Here is an 18,286-nt window from a genome sequence, read left to right on the forward strand (position 1 = left end):
AGGGTGATGTGTCTTCCTTTCCTCAAGAAACCCTACTTTTATTTGTTTTCTTTTGATTTCAGGTTTCAGAATGATGCCTCTTGCCTCTAACAAGTGACAGTAATTACAGAAGCTGAAACTCGCATGTGGGAAGAGACGCTTTGTTGATGTCACTGCTCTCACATTGCAAATGCGCTGATGGACCCAAAATATAATAAACGAAAGTTCAAAGCTGCAAAAATTAAATGATAATTGCACAATTTTCTTGTCAAAGCACATACAATCCAATGGCCCTAAGTGTGATGTTCACGCCAATGGATTATTTTAGAACATAAAGTGTTTGGGATTCCTTACATCTAGAGAATATGACTCGTGTTGAACCTTAAAGCCTCTTAATGTTGGTAGATCTCTTGTATCTGAATTGTAGAATTGGCAAAGATGCAGCAACACATTTGATGTCAATCAGGCAATCATCCAATGTGGTATTGGTGAGCTGCAGTTCACCAGCGCTAAGTACAGTAGAAATGAACGGCTTTATAAAGACCAGAAGAGATCGACACTTGATTCGGTGAAATTCTCACTTTATCTAAGAACTAAAGAAATGGAGACTCCTTACATTTTATGTACTTGTGTAGTAATTTAATTTTATAATGTTGGGATGAAATTTGCCTTCTTCTACACTTTGACCTCTGCAGTGCTATTATGAGCTGGAAAACTTGGATTCAAGCACATTTATTGATCTTCCTTTAGCTCTGGTCTGATGCTAAATTCTGGGCTAACTGCAAGCACATGTGCTTGCTCTTAATGAATTTAACTTAAGCAGCAAAATTGTCTTTCAATAGAGTTATTAATAATATTAGGTACTTGGAATTTAAAAACGAGGAGAAATTTTCTGCACCCAAAACCTTTACTTATTCATCAAGAATACACTGTTATCTTTTTAACTAACTATCCTGATACCATCTTGCCCATGTCTCTAAAGTTATCATTCTGAAAAGTATACTTAGGGAAGTTTTATCCAGCTAGTTAACATCACAGTATGGAATCTCTCCACCACCTACAAGTACATGGCTATCCAGAATGCCCTGCTAATCTTTCCACATGCCTTAACAACAGGTTTCTATTTGGCTATCCCAACACCCACCTCCTCACTCCTTCTAAAGAACATAGCACTCTATTTCTTCTTGGTACACACATGTCTAGTTTTCTGCCTTTTAACTTAGTGCAGAGTTTGTAACTACTTGTTTCATAAACTGTCTGTTAAACATAGACCTTCCAGGACCACTGATAACCTTATAAATATTCTATGTACTGCACAGGTTTATCATTCATGTAAAAGGTGGACCTTCATAAGACATAAAAAATTATAGGAGACTAGATCAGGGGTGTGAGATCTCAGTACTGTCTTCTCAGAGATCAGAGTAGCATCTACCAACAACATGTCCAGTATTACAACCTGCTGTAATCAGTGCTGATGAGTCACCTAGAATAATTCAAAATTATAAGTAGCAAAAACCCAGGAAGCAAGAACCAGCAACCCCTTGCTAGGCAACACAATCCTGATTATCCCCCTTATTTGGCAAGCCTTCATACTGACCCATCTGTTTGTTACTCATTTTACAAGTATTTGTCTTACCAACTCTCTTCTCAGGACTACAGTCGTGTCCTCCACAGACACTGTCATCCTGGAGGCTCAGAAAGAACTCCTCTAACTAATACTTGCTCTGGAGATGGAGCCTTAGTGAATATCTCATTTATAAATAAAGAATGCAGCTCTCAGCTTTGCAAATCTAGACTTAGCTTCACCTGGGCTCATGATTAAAACACTTCCCATTATTCTACTAGGTCTGGCTTATCCTGTAATCAGTTTATTCCACCTCTCATATAAATATCGACTTAGATATACCTAACTATATTTTTTAACTATGTCTTTAAAGTTCTGAAGGTATTTTCCAGTCATAATTTCTACACATGTATTTTTATGATCTGCACTCCATTGAAAACATTAATGTTTCCAAGTCCACATTTTGAATCCCATCACCCAGTTAACCATAATGCTTTCCAAGATGTAAAGACTTTAAGTGTTTCTTTCCTCAGCTCCTACCTGCCTAAAACTGTTTTTCACTCTTACTCTGTGGTGAACTTTGTGAGAGGCTCCCTGACAACTTTGTTCTAGAAGAAAAGCCAAAGGCACACTCAAACCACAGCATCCTCCAGTAACTTCATTGTTGCTCTGTAAGCAATTTCTTTCCTCTTCCTAGCAAAGTCCCTAAGTATCCATACCCCAGATTTCAAGAATAAGTTAATGTCACATAAATGTCTAGAAAGTGCAGAGGCCTCTGATTCACCAGACAGGAACCAGACTCCTCTTCTTCCCTTTGGCTGTGGCTCCTTTAGACCTTTCCTTAGATCTAATTTGGTGCTGTCATTGTTATAAAATATTAGGAATTGAAAGAAAGTATAAATATTCTGGTTGTCAGTTGTTGTAATAAAGAGCGGCGGGCTGCGTCCCCGGCACCCAGCCGCCCGCATGGCTTATGCCCCAAAATAGTTACACGGAAACTGTATTCCTTTAATCACTGCCTGGCCCATTAGTTCCAGCCTCTTATTGGCTAGCTCTTACATATTGATCTAACCCATTTCTAATATTCTATGTAGCACCATGAGCTGGCTTACCAGGGAAGATCTTAACCTGTGTCTGTCTGGAGAGGGAGAATCATGGCGACTCTCTGACTTGGCTTCTTTCTCCCAGCATCCTGTCTGTTTACTCCACCCACCTAAGGGCTGGCCTATAAATGGGCCTAGACAGTTTCTTTATTATTTAACCAATGACCTTCCTCCATCATTTCCCCTTTTTCTGTTTAAACAAAAAAAGGCTTTCATTTTAACATAGTAAGATTACATATAGCAAAACAGTTATCAAGCAAGAATTACAGTTACAATATTTATATCTATTTTATCTTTTATCATAACTAAGGAAAATTATAACTATAACTAACCATTCTTCAACTCCATCAAAGACTCCAGAAGGATACAATATTACCTAAGTAAACAAGAAATAAGAAACTTCAAACTCTAGAAATGACAGAGACATCTTGCTGCCTGGACAGTCACCCAAAGTTCTTTTGTACCGTTGGGGCATCCATCTTCGGCCTACAGGCCCATAGTATCCAGCAGACATTTTCATGAAGCAGTAATTCCAAAGACAGTTCAGTCACTTTCTGCTGTGTCCTGCAGAATGTCTCGCAGACTCTTTCATGAATCAGGAACCCCGAAAGACCATCTCACCTTTAGGCAAGTTCAGTAGTCCTCTCTCTGAGGGTTCTCTGTGTCCAGTTTATGCAACAGTCCAGGCAAGAGCAGTTTCTTGCCCAAATGGCTATCAAACTCCATAAGGAGCCTCTTCGATGCCCATCTTCCTCTTGAAGTAGATTGGTGCTGCCAGGAGCAGATGTGTCTCATTGTCATAAAAAGCCCTAAATTATTAAAACACTTAAATGCCATATTCTGTAGCCTTTGAAAGATATGAAGAATGCCTATCTGAAATATATCTATGCATATCTAGAAAATCTAACTAACATGACTACAAGCTTTACTATTATCGATGATTATCCATTAACAACCTATACTTCCTAATTATACATTACATTTTTAAATGAACTATACAATCACAATACCTTAATCAAGATTAGAAATACGCATATACATATAACAAAATTGACCTTCAAATCCACACCAATGCAAATTATTCATATCTATATCAGTCAGTGTCAACCGCCATAGTACAACTGCTTGGCTCTGTTGCCTTTGGATAGAATACTATGGCAGGACACACGTGACAAGGAAAGTGCTCACTGACAGAACTTGAAGAAACAATGAGAGAGGCAGAGGTCAGGGTTCCACTGTATCCTTAAAAGGAAGCTGCTGATGATCTAGAACTGGGCTTTAGGAGGCATTCGAGAGTCTATGAATAATGCCAAAGGATTATATATCTGAAATTACTGTCCATAAATTAAATGTCTTTTTTTCCTCTAATTTTTGTTTAGACACTGCAAATTGTGGTAATGAAAAGTAAAATGAAAAAGAAGAGGAAAGAAATATAAGTAATAATCAGGGGTCACATAGAATGAGCCCATTTTGAGAGGTCCAATTGAGCCCCTAAGCTCCCATTTCCTTTTACATTAAATGAAGGTGGCAAAAATAATGTTATCTTTGTAATCTTTTCTAGAGTTAAATTAGTGCCTTTATCACTCTTGGGTATAGTGTGATACATTTTAAAAAGAGTAAAGTTCATGTGTTATGGCTCTCAACAAATACTAATGCCTTATCTGCCATGTCTGCTTTGCAACATATCAGATTTAGAGTAGGGATGGGGTATCCAAACTAAGATGTCAGCAAAGTACTTTCCTGCTACTGCAGTAAAGTCTTCTGTTGTGTGCTGCTGTGTGATACTCAACTCCTTGTTATTTCAGCCTTGATGCACATTCACATGTCAGGGCTTATGTCTAAAATGCTTACACAATTTCAGCTTTGTCTTTCAAGACAAGACAAACAGCACTTTCTAAAGCGAGCTCTCAGCTTGCCCTAGGTAAGAATTCAAGTCCCTAGAATTTAACTGGGCATACCTTGTTCTGGCAAGAATTGTCCTCCAATCAGACATAGAGGCTAGCTAAGTCCATAGCATAGCCCCAGAAATCAGATTGCAAAGATGCTATCCTGCCCATGATGGCTTCCTTATTCTCAATGTCCTGTTAGAGGAGACGTCATCGCTTGTTCATTGCATTATACATATTTTCATTTTCTGTTCTCATTTCCTCTGAGATTAATGCCAAAGGACAGCACAATGTGCTACCAAAATCTTCACACACAATTTAGTAGGAATAATACAGCCATGCCGATGAAGGTTTGCAGAGGCACAATGTTTGCTGGGAGGCAATAGATGTACCTCAAAGAGTCAACAGCACATCTGAAGACCATACCAACTGTTGTCTGTTTCATTTCCAATTATCATTTTTGAGTTTAATCATATAACAAGATAATTGATATATTTTGAAGACATTTTCAGACATCAAAATAACTTGAGAGAAAGCCACGTCAGGTGCTATTCTTATTTGTGATGCAGAGCACCTAATTTTCTGAGAGTTCCGGCACTTACAAGTACTTGGTCAGGTTGTCTTTCTGTAAGGACCAGCCTTGTTTTTTTGTGCAAAACTACTTTACACTGCTTTTCTTCTCTTGCCCTGAAACAGTAAATTCTCCAGCTAGAAACGGACAGATAACAGAATACAATAAGTTTTTTGCTTCATGATACATATGCTAGCCTGGTTCGCTTCTCCTGAAAATGATATACACAGCAAGTAAACATCAACACAGCAGGACAGAATGCTTCCTTCCTTCTTCCCTTGTGTGTTGATTCCCCTGGAAACAAGAAAAAGCACTAGGGTCAAGAGATGTATATGTTTTTGAAGCAACAGCACTATATACACAAAAACAGAAAAATAAGTAAGCAAACCTACTTTAAGTGTGAATAGAATTTTTTGTTGAATGACAATGGCCAACTGTCCATTAAGTAATGTAGCTTTACTTTCTAACAAATTATAGCTATCCTACATAAATTCTCTCATTTACAAAAATTCTGATCACAGAGCCATCATTGATAGTCCTCTCTCCTGAATATATTGGTAGTGTTACCTTGTGGTCAGAAGAGTAAATCTGTATATGATTTTTGGTCACAAAAATCTGATATAAAACTGTCACTTAAAATTTGACATAATAAAACAAAGCACTAGTCAACTTTTTCATCGTAATCTTTAAGTGTGGAATTCTAAAACAAAATGGATCATTTTCTCAGCTTCTTGAGAAGCAAATTCTTTGGGAATTCTCTATTATACTAATACCTTTTGTATTCACTGTGTCCTTTGGCTAACCGAGTTTATGATAACAGGACTATTCAGTGTGGTCTCTAGATAGTCTCACAATGGGGTGGGTTATGCCTAAAGAGTGGTGTTTGTGGTATTAGAATGTTGATGGTTGAAGTTCAACTATTCAACCATCAGGGAGTGAAGGAAGAAGTTGAAGGCTGAGTTCAAGCATGTGACCTGCCATTATAAAAATTTGTCATACACCTCTCATTTTCCTGGATCCTGATAATTATTTTATTGAACCATCCTACTTGAGGGGTTAGTGAGAATTACAAAATTTGTCACCAGTTGGTTAGAAGTATTGATCATCTGAGAACAATTAAATTTGTGTTTACTCGTGGCAGAGCAAACTTAAGGGAGATGTATGCTTGTTAGAATGGTAATATTCCTGGACTGTGAACACTTGAAATCCAAGGTGCCCAAGCACTTGCAAGTATAGTCTATATAAAGGTAAGATTGTTTTCCAAATACAAGTAAAAAGTTGCTAATGTATATAGTAAAATTAGAAGGTCCAAAAATGAATGCTATGGTTTTACCGAAAATGAGTGCTCGTTTGTACCACCTCCAAAGCCACACTTAACAGGAGCTCACAGTTGGGCCTTTATGGCCTTTCTCTTTATTTGCAGTTATTCCAGAAAATGGGGCAGATTTGGGAAAATATAGTGAATAATATAAATGCAAACTGAGTTCATGAATTGCTTAGTTTAGACCTTCTGCATGTAAAATATTCATTTTTGGGCAAGAATCCTTCTAGTAGGAGAAAGTACATAGAAACTGGAGGGAAGAAAATATGAAATGGGTGTAGTCCATGGGTAATTTTAGCACCAGCTATTTCCCGATGTGGAACCAAACAGATTTTCTGGTGACTTTTAAAAATACTTTGTCTTTCTGTACAGCTTGTTATGCTAATGTGTTCACTGGTTTACTAGGCTGCGCTTGGTCTCTTTCCCAAGTGCAGTGCCGCCTTCTTCGAAATGCCATCCTTCTAAAGCATGCGTGTTCATCTGCACAGTCCATTCTGGGCTTCTTCCTTGCTACTTCTAGGACATTGAGATGAGAACTCCTACCAGGTCTCCAAAGAAAACTGAATCATATTGAGAAGGAATTGGCATTGGTACCAGCCGCCACTTGTATTTGATTAGACTAGATAACGTAGAAGTCAGAGGGGTCATCATCCTGTAAACAAGGACCTTGTCCTTAAGGTATCGGATTCCTCGTCTCATCTGTTCCTATGATGAACTGATAAGAATGTCATTTGAATTCACAGACTGATCTCGACCTTGAAGATGGAAAGATCACCCCTGAAAAATAAGCTCCCCCCCAAAAAAAGAAAAAAAAAACTGTCTCAAGCAATTTTTATTTTTTCCTGCCTGTTCCATAGACTTCCTGAGATGCACATTTTCTTTCATTAATCTCAAACATGTATAAATTAGCACCATAATAAAATGCAAGCTGAACAATAGGACAAATTTTTTTATTCAGTCAAGTGTTTTTTCTTTTGTGTCCTAGTTGCTAAGGACTTACACATGAAATTCTGGCATTTCATTTTAATGGCAGTAACAAAAATCCATCATTTGTAATTTTTTTTCAAGACAGGGAATCTGAAAAGTTTATTCTGATCATTAATCAGCCCCTTCTAATTAAGCACAGTTATATCCCATCATCATTGCTGTAATTATTGATTGATTAATCTTTCAGCTATTAATTAAAAGTCTTAATTAAACTTTTGCTGGTCTTATTTAAGCTAAGAATATAATTATTATGTGATTTCCCTGTTACAGGCAACATGTACTACTTGTCCCATGGTATAGTTGTGTTTCAAGAGTGATGACTAACATTTGAACACACTGAAAATGAGTATAGCAATATTTCCTTAAGCACTTGTTGCACTCTTGTGGGTGTGAACACACAGACTCATTGTTCAAAAATAATAGAGTTGAAAAGGCATTACAGAATGACAGCTATGATTAAAAAAAAATAAAACCGGACTCACTGAACATAGCGGACAATGAGGACTGCTGAGAAGTCAAGAACAATGGCACTGAGTTTTGATCCTACTGCATGTATTGGCTTTGTGGGAGCCTAGGCTGTTTGGATGCTCACCTTACTAGACCTGGAAGGAGGTGGGAAATCCTTGGACTTCCCAGAAGGCAGGGAATCCTGACTGCTCTTCGGGCTGCTGATGGGGGGGAGTTGATTGGGGGAGGGGAAGGAAAATAGGAGGCAGTGGCGGGGAGGAGGCAGAAATCTTTAATAAATAAATTTTTAAAAAGCCACCAGAAAGGGAAAAAAAAGTTCTGAGTCTGGTGTGGGATGTCCTTCTGTATATGCATTGCTTTTATTGGTTAATGAATAAAGCTGCTTTCAGCCAATGGCTTAAAAGAGTAAAGTCAGGCTTGAAATTTGAACAGAGATGTAGAGACAGAGTAGGCCAAGTCAGGGAGAAGCCACATAGCCACTGGAGTAGACAGATGCTGGAACATTGCTAGTAGACCATGACCTCGAAGTTATGCACAGATAATAGATACGGGTTAATTTATGATATAAGAACAAGCTATCAGGCCAAGGGGTGTTGTAATTAATATAGTTTCTGTGAGATTATCTCAGGGCTGGGTGGTCAGGAAACAAACAAGTAGCCTCTAACTATGTAAGTCCATAAGCAGAGGATGACTCCCCTGCAGCATTCACTATCCAATATCAGATCCCAGACTGAAGAGGAAAAAAATCAAATTCACAAATCAGTAGATCCCAGTAGTGGGAAGACACTGACCAGGAACCTGTTTTCTCTTTGTAAATGATTGTTCACATATAAAGCTAAGGCTGGTGACAAAGAATATTGGTTTTCAGAGTTCTAAGCCATCACTGCCTCTCAGGTTGATGTATCTAGTTGTGTTGGGGTCAGCCCCAGGCCCCTGTACAAGCAAAACAATCATTATATGAAGCATGATTAAAAAGAGCTCAGAGACAAATCAGGGTTCATCCTGAAGGTCAGAAAAGTAAAACAGTCAATCACTGGCTCTTACCTCCATCTCAGGTCCTGCCTCCAGGAATCTTAGAATAAGACTGAGACTGAGAGCTGTCTCCTCCCATTCTATAATCCTCTCCAGGGCTGGGATTAAAGGTGTGGTCTGTAAGGCTGACCAGTAGGGTTGTTTTGCTTCCTGATTTTCATGAACGTTTTATTTATTAAAATTTAAGTTAAATGGCACTACAATTTTATTGCTTAGTTTCATCTGCAATCCAAGAATCATCTATTAATAAAGGAAGATTTGTGTTGAACAAAGTGACATGGGTTAAGCATTTGACAATGATTTGAGTGTTCTGTGGCTTTGTAAAAGGGGAATTGTTCATATTGTATAGGCTAAAAAAATGATTTGGGTGTTCTGTGGCTTTGTAAAAGGGGAATTGTTCATTTTGTATAGGCTACAAAACCCTTTGTTTTCTGACATCATCAGCATTATCACACCAAAAGTTGCATTAACTTCTATGGAATGAAGTCTACTAAGGGATCTGGCCACAAGTGGAAAGCTACAAAATCCTGTGCTGTAGGCTTCTAGTTTCAAGCAACTGTTCTCCATTCTCTAGGAACATAAGTAGAATTCAGTTGGTACCAGTAGCTTTCTCCAGCAAAAGAGGGGGAAGGCAGAAAGAAAGTAAAGGTTTTGAAATACCATCATGTTTCACACTCTGTATTACACATTCATTGAGTTTGTACAGTCAAAGTTTTAGTTTCTATAAGAAAATTTACGATAACACATCATGTAAGAATAATTTTGAAATACACCTTGTTTAACTTTGGGGAGAGAGAAAGGGGAAAGAGAGAAAAAGAGGGGGAAAAAGAAGAAGAAGAAGAAGAAGAAGAAGAAGAAGAAGAAGAAGAAGAAGAGGAGGAGGAGGAGGAGGAGGAGGAGGAGGAGGAGGAGGAGGAGGAGGAGGAGGAGGAGGAGGAGGAGGAGGAAGAGGAGAAAGAAAGAAAGAAAGAAAGAAAGAAAGAAAGAAAGAAAGGGAAAAATAGAAACAGAACTTTATTAACTTTAATAAACAGACCAAACCCTGAGAAACTAGGAGGAACACATGAGGTAACCTCAAATTCTTTTGGACCGACAATGAGGTCATTTTGCAGAGACACTTTGCTTTTTCCTAGAAAAAAAAAATTCCTCAGAGAATGTTCAGCCTGATCAAGGCATCTCAGTTGAAAAATGAAATGAAAATTATAGCTATACAAATGCCACTTGCTGTGAGCTAAGTCACCCAGATTGCTAAATATACGCACCCAGTTCCAGGCTTCCTGGCATAAGAAAATCCTACAATTTCAGGATTTTTTTCTGTTAAAGCAAACATAGCCTGTTTTTCATTTCCACACTTTTACATCCACAGATTTACAGAAACTAAAATCTAAAATAGTCAGAAAACCATTGTGTTTATGATGAAGAGGTACGGAGCTTGCTCTTACTATTGTTCCTTAAATAACATTTGAGAGGCTACTTAGATTACATATGCATTATGCTAGTAGTTTAAGCAACCTAGAGAACACTTGCAGTGTCTGGAGGCTCTTAGGTCATAAGCAAACACTTTGCCACTTTACAACAGGGACTTGAACACTTAACGAGTCTGGTACATATGCAACACACTCTGAACCCTATTTCCCCAACATTTTGGATATCACAGCAATACATGCAGTGCAGTTCCTCCATGCCATGAATAAGGACATCTTCCATTTACCTGTATAACCCTCAATTGCTTTCATCATTGTTTTATAATTACTTTATAAAAATACTATAGAAATTGAATATTTTTTTCGGTGTACTCTTAAGTAGCCTATTTTCTTTTTTTTCTTTTTTTTTTCACCCATATTTTATTTATTTATTTTTTTCTTTTTTTTATTAATTAATTTATTTAATTATTAAAGATTTCTGCCTCTTCCCCGCCACCACCTCCCATTCCCTCCCCCTCCCCCAATCAAGTCTTCCTTCCTCCTCAGCCCAAAGAGCAAGCAGGTTTCTCTGCCCTGTGGGAGGTCCAAGGACCACCCACCTCCATCCAGGTCTATTAAGGTGAGCATCCAAACTACCTGGGCTCCCACAAAGCCATTACGTGCAATAGGATCAAGGACCCATTGCCATTGTTCTTCAGTTCTCAGTAGTCCTCATTGTCCATTACGTTCAGCGAGACCGGTTTTGTCCCATGCTTTTTCAGTCCCCGGCCAGCTGGCCTTGGTGAGTTCCCGATAGAACATCCCCATTGCCTCAGTGTGTGGGTGCACCCCTCGCAGTCCTGAGTTCCTTGCTCGTGCTCACTCTCTTTCTGTTCCTCCTTTGGATCGTGAGACTTCAGTCCAGTGCTCCAATGTTGGTCTCTGTCTCTGTCTTCTTTCATCGCCTGATGAAGGTTAATATTCAGGGGGATGCTTATATGTTTTTCTTGGGGTTCACCTTCTTATTTAGCTTCTCTATAGCCTCTGCTGGAGAGGTTGTGGAGAAAGGGGCACTCTCATCCATTGCTGGTGGGAATGCAAACTTGTGCAACCACTTTGGAAAGCAGTGTGGCGGTTTCTCAGGAAAGTCGGGTTCAACCTACCTCTCGACCCAGCAATACCACTATTGGGAATATACCCAAGAGATGCCCAAACATACAACAAAAGTATATGCTCAACTATGTTCATAGCAGCATTGTTTGTAATAGCCAGAACCTGGAAACAACCTAGATGTCCTTCAATGGAAGAATGGATGAAGAAAGTATGGAATATATACATATTAGAGTACTACTCAGCAGTAAAAAACAATGACTTCTTGAATTTTGCATACAAATGGACGGAAATTGAAAACACTATCCTGAGTGAGGTAAGCCAGACCCAAAAAGAGGAACATGGGATGTACTCACTCATATTTGGTTTCTAGCCATAAGTAGCCTATTTTCTGATAATATAAATGAATTTCTTTTTCAGATGGTGAACTAATAAATAAATAAATATGAAAAATGAATAAATTCACCATACATTTAAATGAATTTTGCAGTTTTAAACATCTGTGTGAGCAAGACAACGTGATTCAGTCATAAGAAACTGCAAATGTAAGGTTGTTTTTTCTTGACTGGAAGGAAATCTTGAAGGAAGAATAGAAGAAGGCTAAAATACTTTGCGCACTTTGATTTTTTAAAATTAAATTCTTCATCACTTTTGGTCCTTGCAACAACTTTAAGTGAAAAATGTCAATTTTATAAATGAAGAAATGTGACCTAAGAAAGAGTAAAAACTTTAGCCCAAACACACTGAACATTTAATATGCCATAACATTACTGACACTATATACAAACGGGCAAGAATCCACTTCTGGGTGTTGATGGAATAACCTATGACATTTAAATGTCAGGAGCTCCTGTAGTTCCTGGTTACTCAAGCTAAATTACCCAAACTCATAAAATCTCAGCCTCCCCATCTGTAACTTGAGAACAAAGCATAGCAGAACAGTTATTTCCGAGCTGCCGACCCAAAGTACACTAGGTCCTCTGTGGGGAGTATGCAAGCCACTAAGCCAATGCTGTATCATTTGCAATCCCATGCTTCTCTTCATTTACCGGGTGTTGATCACAGTCCGGGTTTTGATCTGTTTCCCACTGACCCTTCATAAGTTTTTGCCCACCTGATCCACTCTCATCTTTGTGTTTTAGATCTGACTGGATTTTACTACTTGAAACAAACTTTGAAATTCTACATCACACCCGTCATGCGATGATGAGCAAAAACTAGTCCAGAAAGGGTTAAGGTCTTGCCTGTGGTAGCTCTGCTAATTACTGACATAATCAGGTCTCCAGACTCTGGTTCAGAGCGCTCTCCACCCCTCCACATTGTCCCTCAAGCTAACATTTGCCCTACATTTTGTTCATGGTTGTCATGAGGATCAAATACTATTAAATATGGGGAAGTGTTTTAGAAGTGCAAAATTATGCACAAGAGCAAAACCTTACATTAATGGGCTTCCTACATGACGTCTTTGGTAAGAAATGGAGATGTTATTTAAAGTGGCTTAAATTTTTAATGTTTTTTATATACGGAGATGCTATGGGTTACTTTCTGCTTCACACTGAGGATGACAAGTGCTAAAAAGGAGTCTGCAGTTTGCCTTCACCTACATCATATGGAGTTCTACCATGGAAAGGGCTCAACTGATGCTTAGATGCTCAGTTAAGCAAGAACCAAAGGAATAAAGAATGCAAGAAAGGGAACTGGCTAGGACCTGATGATTAAGCTATGGCAGGGGACATTGCAGTTTAATTTCTCTGGAAAACTGCGTGAATCAGGCAGCATTTGAACCTGTAACATTACACATACCGTGTGTACCAGGTACACACAGGTGCCCAGCAGGGTCCTATACAGACTTTTTTCACTCAAATACTCACCATAATTATTCTTTAACAATTGTCCTCAAGTATGTGCTGTATATATTGTAGATATCTTTGTGTGTGTGTTTGTGTGTGTTAGTATATGGTGTATATGGTGCAAGGAATCCAAACTCAGTTTCTCATGCTTAATTAAGGATCTGCCACTCAGCCCTCACCAGTGTTTAGGGGAAAAAAAAACCTCTAACAGGAACCATGAGTTTCTCTGTAGCTCAGAACCACTGTGCTCATGATATTGATCAGGAAAGAGAAGACCCTCAGAGAAAACTCTCTTTGGTGCTTGCTGATGTGGGAGCACAGGACTGCAGTTGCACACGCTGCTCCCTGGAGTGATGATGACAGAGCAGGCAGTGATGCTTGGCCTCCACTGCTGCTATGTGGTTGCTAAGTGAATGCTGCATCTCACTAGCAAAGCTGGTTGAAGGCAGCCAACCAGGAGCTAGGAAAGGAGTGACTTTTCAATTAGCACCGGCAAACCATAAGTTCTTTTCCTACCATGTTTTCCCTTTCCTTCTCCCAGGCTGCCATAACACCAGTCAGGAAGTGAGCCCACTGTTGTGCGCTCCAGTGACATCTATGTTACTTCCTATACTTACTTTCCGACCTGTAGAAAGTCCTCTTAGAAGACCAGTCCAGATCAGCCCACGGTATCCCAAAAAATTCTAGGTCAGTTACATAGAATGCTGTTCATCCCAGGAGTTGGAGTGTGTCCATGAGGGATTCTAGAGGTCAGACATGTAGACCCATATTTTTATCCCAAATAGTAGAAGAATATGACTTGGAAATATTTCCCAAGATATTCAGGTACAAAACCTGCAGGTAGTAATAAATTTACACAGTCTCTTCACCTAAAGGCCTGTTCCTCTCGTGGGGATCCAATGCTTGAATACTCCACTGAGCATTTTCCTCAAGGTTGGCTTGAGACCATTAGCCCTCATTCACACTCATCAGTACCTGTAACACTCTGTACACAGTTTCCGTTGTGTTGTTATTCTCTAAGTGATTACCATATCCCACTAATTCACTGCAACTTGCTGATGCCAGAATATAGACATCATCCAGCCTAAAATAGAGTTAATTAGAAGAACTTTCCAAGTCGAAGCCAGAAGAAAGTGGGCATCCACATACACTGTTTTCTGCTTGCTGTTCCCAGCAGATTTCCGAGGTGGAGCTAGGAAGTGGAAATGACTGAGAATAGAAATTTGAGGAAAGGAAATAAATTGTTGCAGCCATCCTATAGTCTTTAAAGGATGCTTAGCAGGCTTGATGTATGAAAACTAATGGAACTTTAGGCTGTCCTTCATAGAGAGTCACAGCCCTGCTTTCTTCACTACTTAGTGTCACGTGACTTCCTGTAGCTCATTAACATCTGACTTGTGTACTGAAGCCAAGAGGTGCAAACTTAAGGCACTGGCCTGCTGCTTACTAGCCCCTTGCGTGTCTAACCCTCCATTTCATTGCTTGTAAAGTGAGCGGATGCTTGCTCTACCTCTCTCGTAAAGTTTTATAGGCTCAAATAAAATAATGAATGTGGAAACACTTACCATAGCTAAGCACTTACCATAGTTATTAGGACCATGAACTTTGGAGTCAGATATGGCTTAAATACTTGTGTGTCACCATCATTTGTATAAGTGTTCAGAAAATGAACTTTTCCCTTCTGGTCTGTTTACATATTTAGAGAAGAATAATACTGCTATTAATATTTGTTTTCATGGCTGAACATACAATTTTAAATAATGTATGACATAATAAGTATCTATAACAGTTAAGTATTTGGTTAGTGGCCTGGTTTTGTATTATTCTTTATTTACAGGCAAAGACACACTATATTTTTGAAGTATCATCAGCGTAAATAAAACAAACTGGGCTATAGAGACCCAGAAACAATGTCTTATTTGGGAGCTATGAATTACCTAGAGAAAAAAACTCCTGTGTACCTTACAACTTTACCATATGAGTTGGTGCCCATGTGTGTCCAGTACAAAATTTTCCTTGAATATATTACAGTGCCTTGCTGATTTTTTTATTGTGAATGTTCAAATTAATTTCTAGTATATTTTTAAGCAATTAAGCATATATGATGCAATAGGTCTCAGACACCACGACACAATATTTGTTAATATATACATACATAACAAAACCTCATTTTCGGAAAGTGACAAGGACTAACTTTATGAAAATAAATATGGGAATGGTAAACATGATGTTCAATCATTTCTCATCTAATTGAAGACTAACTTGACATTAATTAATAGAGGACCCCTGAAGGAAGGGAAGTGCTTCAAAACTCATGACAGATTTGGAGAAATAAATGGAGTACCAATTAATGGATTAAAAAATTCATACTATTTTAAAAATGTCATTTGTGTCCATACTCAAGTTGTTCTCACAGGTCATACCACCTGGTTGTATAAAGCCAAATGGTCAGCCCTGAAAACATAAATACTATACAGGTAGCATAATATGGGCAACATAACTGATTGACTGATTTTATACATATATATGTGTTTGTGTGTATACATATAATACTCAATATGTATAAAACATATGATTATACATATATGCATAAAATAAAAATTAATGAAAAAAGGGACTGAAAATGTAAAGAAGGGTAGGGAAGGGGTATAAAGGAGGAGGGATCTGAAGGAAGGATAGGGAAGGGAGAAATGTTGAAATTATATCTCAAAAATAAAATAACAGTTTTATTTGCAGAAAATACAAACAATAAAATGCATATGATCACTTCTCAAAGAAAATGAAAAGAGTAGAAAAATCAATAGTGGGAATAAAATAAATCAAATAAACAAATAAAGCTTCTATTACCCAATATTCTCCTGCGTGCTGAAATCTGCAGAGGGGACTTCTGCCTTTTCCCCTACCTTCTAGAAATCAATGGAAGATCACAGAATTAAGAATCACTAGGTTCATTTTTACAGCGCTGCTTTGGTCCAGGAATGATATGGGAAGGAATAGTGATGGTGATGTCAATTCCGTCTTTTTATAATAATGCTGAGACCCTCTGGATGTTCCCAATAACTGTCTACTTCTTCCTTCAAGAATATCGTGCTGCTCATGCATGTAGAGTCACTGGCAGGAAAAACGTGAGACTGGGCAGTTTTCTTAGACAACTGAACCTCTTCAGTAGTCTCCCTTAACTATCTCAAATCATCTAACCTGAGAAACTGTCTTTATCAATAGCCTTATAAGCTTATGTTAAAATAAATAAAATAGAGTAAAAATTAATATGGTTCATTACTGTTCTGCCCAGTGCCCTTAGTCCCCATCACTCCCACTTCTCAATGAACATTCTTCAACAATCTTTCTTTTATATTTCTACATGTACTCTTGGAGCTGCATATGCTTTATTTATTTTGGTAATTATTAAGCTCAATAGAAAGTGATCAAAATATACATATGCTTGTATATAAATGACATAATCTTTAAAGATAAAATTGTCACAGCCTTAGTGAATTCAATGCTAATTACTCTGCAACTATAGCACTTGTCAATAGGTGTTTCCTAGAAGGTTGTTGTGAAATTCTTATGCTAAGTGCTTTAACTGTCTGAGTGAATTCTGGACAGAATGCCTCTAACTTTGAATTTCCCACTAAATGCATTGCAAGGGATAGAGCTTGCCCTTCTAGGAGCAGATGACCCATAATGCATGTTGAACCCAGTATCTGGAGCCTCCTCATTGAATTAGCAAACTAAGTGTTCAGTTTCTGCCATGTCTATAACAACTTGCACAACAACATAGCAAATTCGTGTGCTTAGAGTACTAACTTCGGGTGTGGACAAACATTGAACTTAAAGTTCAAGGGGACATTGCTATTTCCCACTGATGTTGATGGGTGCATGTCTGAGTCCTCATCTCTACTTCCTACACTTGGGCCTCGCTCTTGGTAGCTCTACATCTATTTAAATACCTGCTTGATACACTCCCAACCATCCACAGTATTTGCTCCAGTTTAATGATGGGAAAGCTTATCATTATCTGTTTTAAAACTTCTGAAGTTAAGACTATATCATTTAAATTTCTTCTATTCTTTCCTGAGCTTCTCTTCTGGTGGATCTATAAAGTAATCACTTCCCACCTCTGGTGCTATTTTCCATTGTTTTGTGCTTATTTTAATCAATTTAGCAATAGTGCCATTAAAAATAAAATATTAGTAGATCAATGTTTCTCTGAATCAATGTATTAAAATGTCAGCAATGATTTCTGCCATGTGAATCTCATCACAGAAGTAACTACAATAGTAGAAGTTCTTAGTATCACTCACTGTTTTGTTTTTGTCTAGTTTCAAACATGCTTTTCTATTTCATTAATGGCAAGAACATTTTAATCTCACTTCCCAGACATCTCTGGCCATGTTCCGAAAAGCATGCATCTGTGAGTGCAGCTTTTACTTCTTCTTCTTCTTCAAAAAAAAAAAATACTCAGATAAAGAAAAAGTTTATGGAAGATTCAGAGACAGTATTAAAGACTCCAGGCAAATGCTACACCTCAAGCAGACACACAATAGTGTGATATAAGAAAATGCTTTATTATAATCTCAATATTTTATTATTTTGAATTTTCGCCTTTAATCTTTAATTTAAAAATCACAAGAATTCTTTGTACCTTTTTGTTTTTTGTTTTTTTATGACTATCAATTAACCTTTATTTCTTAGTTATACATTACATTTTTATTAAATTTTTTATTAAAAATTTCTGCCTCCTCGCCGCCTCCCTACCCCCACCCCCACTCCCCATGCCCCGCTCCCCACCCCATCCCTCTCCAGTCCAAAGAGCATTCAGGGTTCCCTACCCTGTGGGAAGTCCAAGGTCCTCCCCGTCAATCCAGGTCTAGGAAGGTGAACATCCAAACAGGCTAGGCTCCCACAAAGCCAGTACATGCAGTAGGATCAAAACTAAATGCCATTGTCCTTGGCTTCTCAGCAGCCCTCACTGTCCACCATGTTCAGAGAGTCCGGTTTTATCCCATACA

This window comes from Chionomys nivalis, chromosome 14 (assembly GCF_950005125.1).
Source record: "Chionomys nivalis chromosome 14, mChiNiv1.1, whole genome shotgun sequence".
Classification (NCBI taxonomy): Eukaryota; Metazoa; Chordata; class Mammalia; order Rodentia; family Cricetidae; genus Chionomys; species Chionomys nivalis.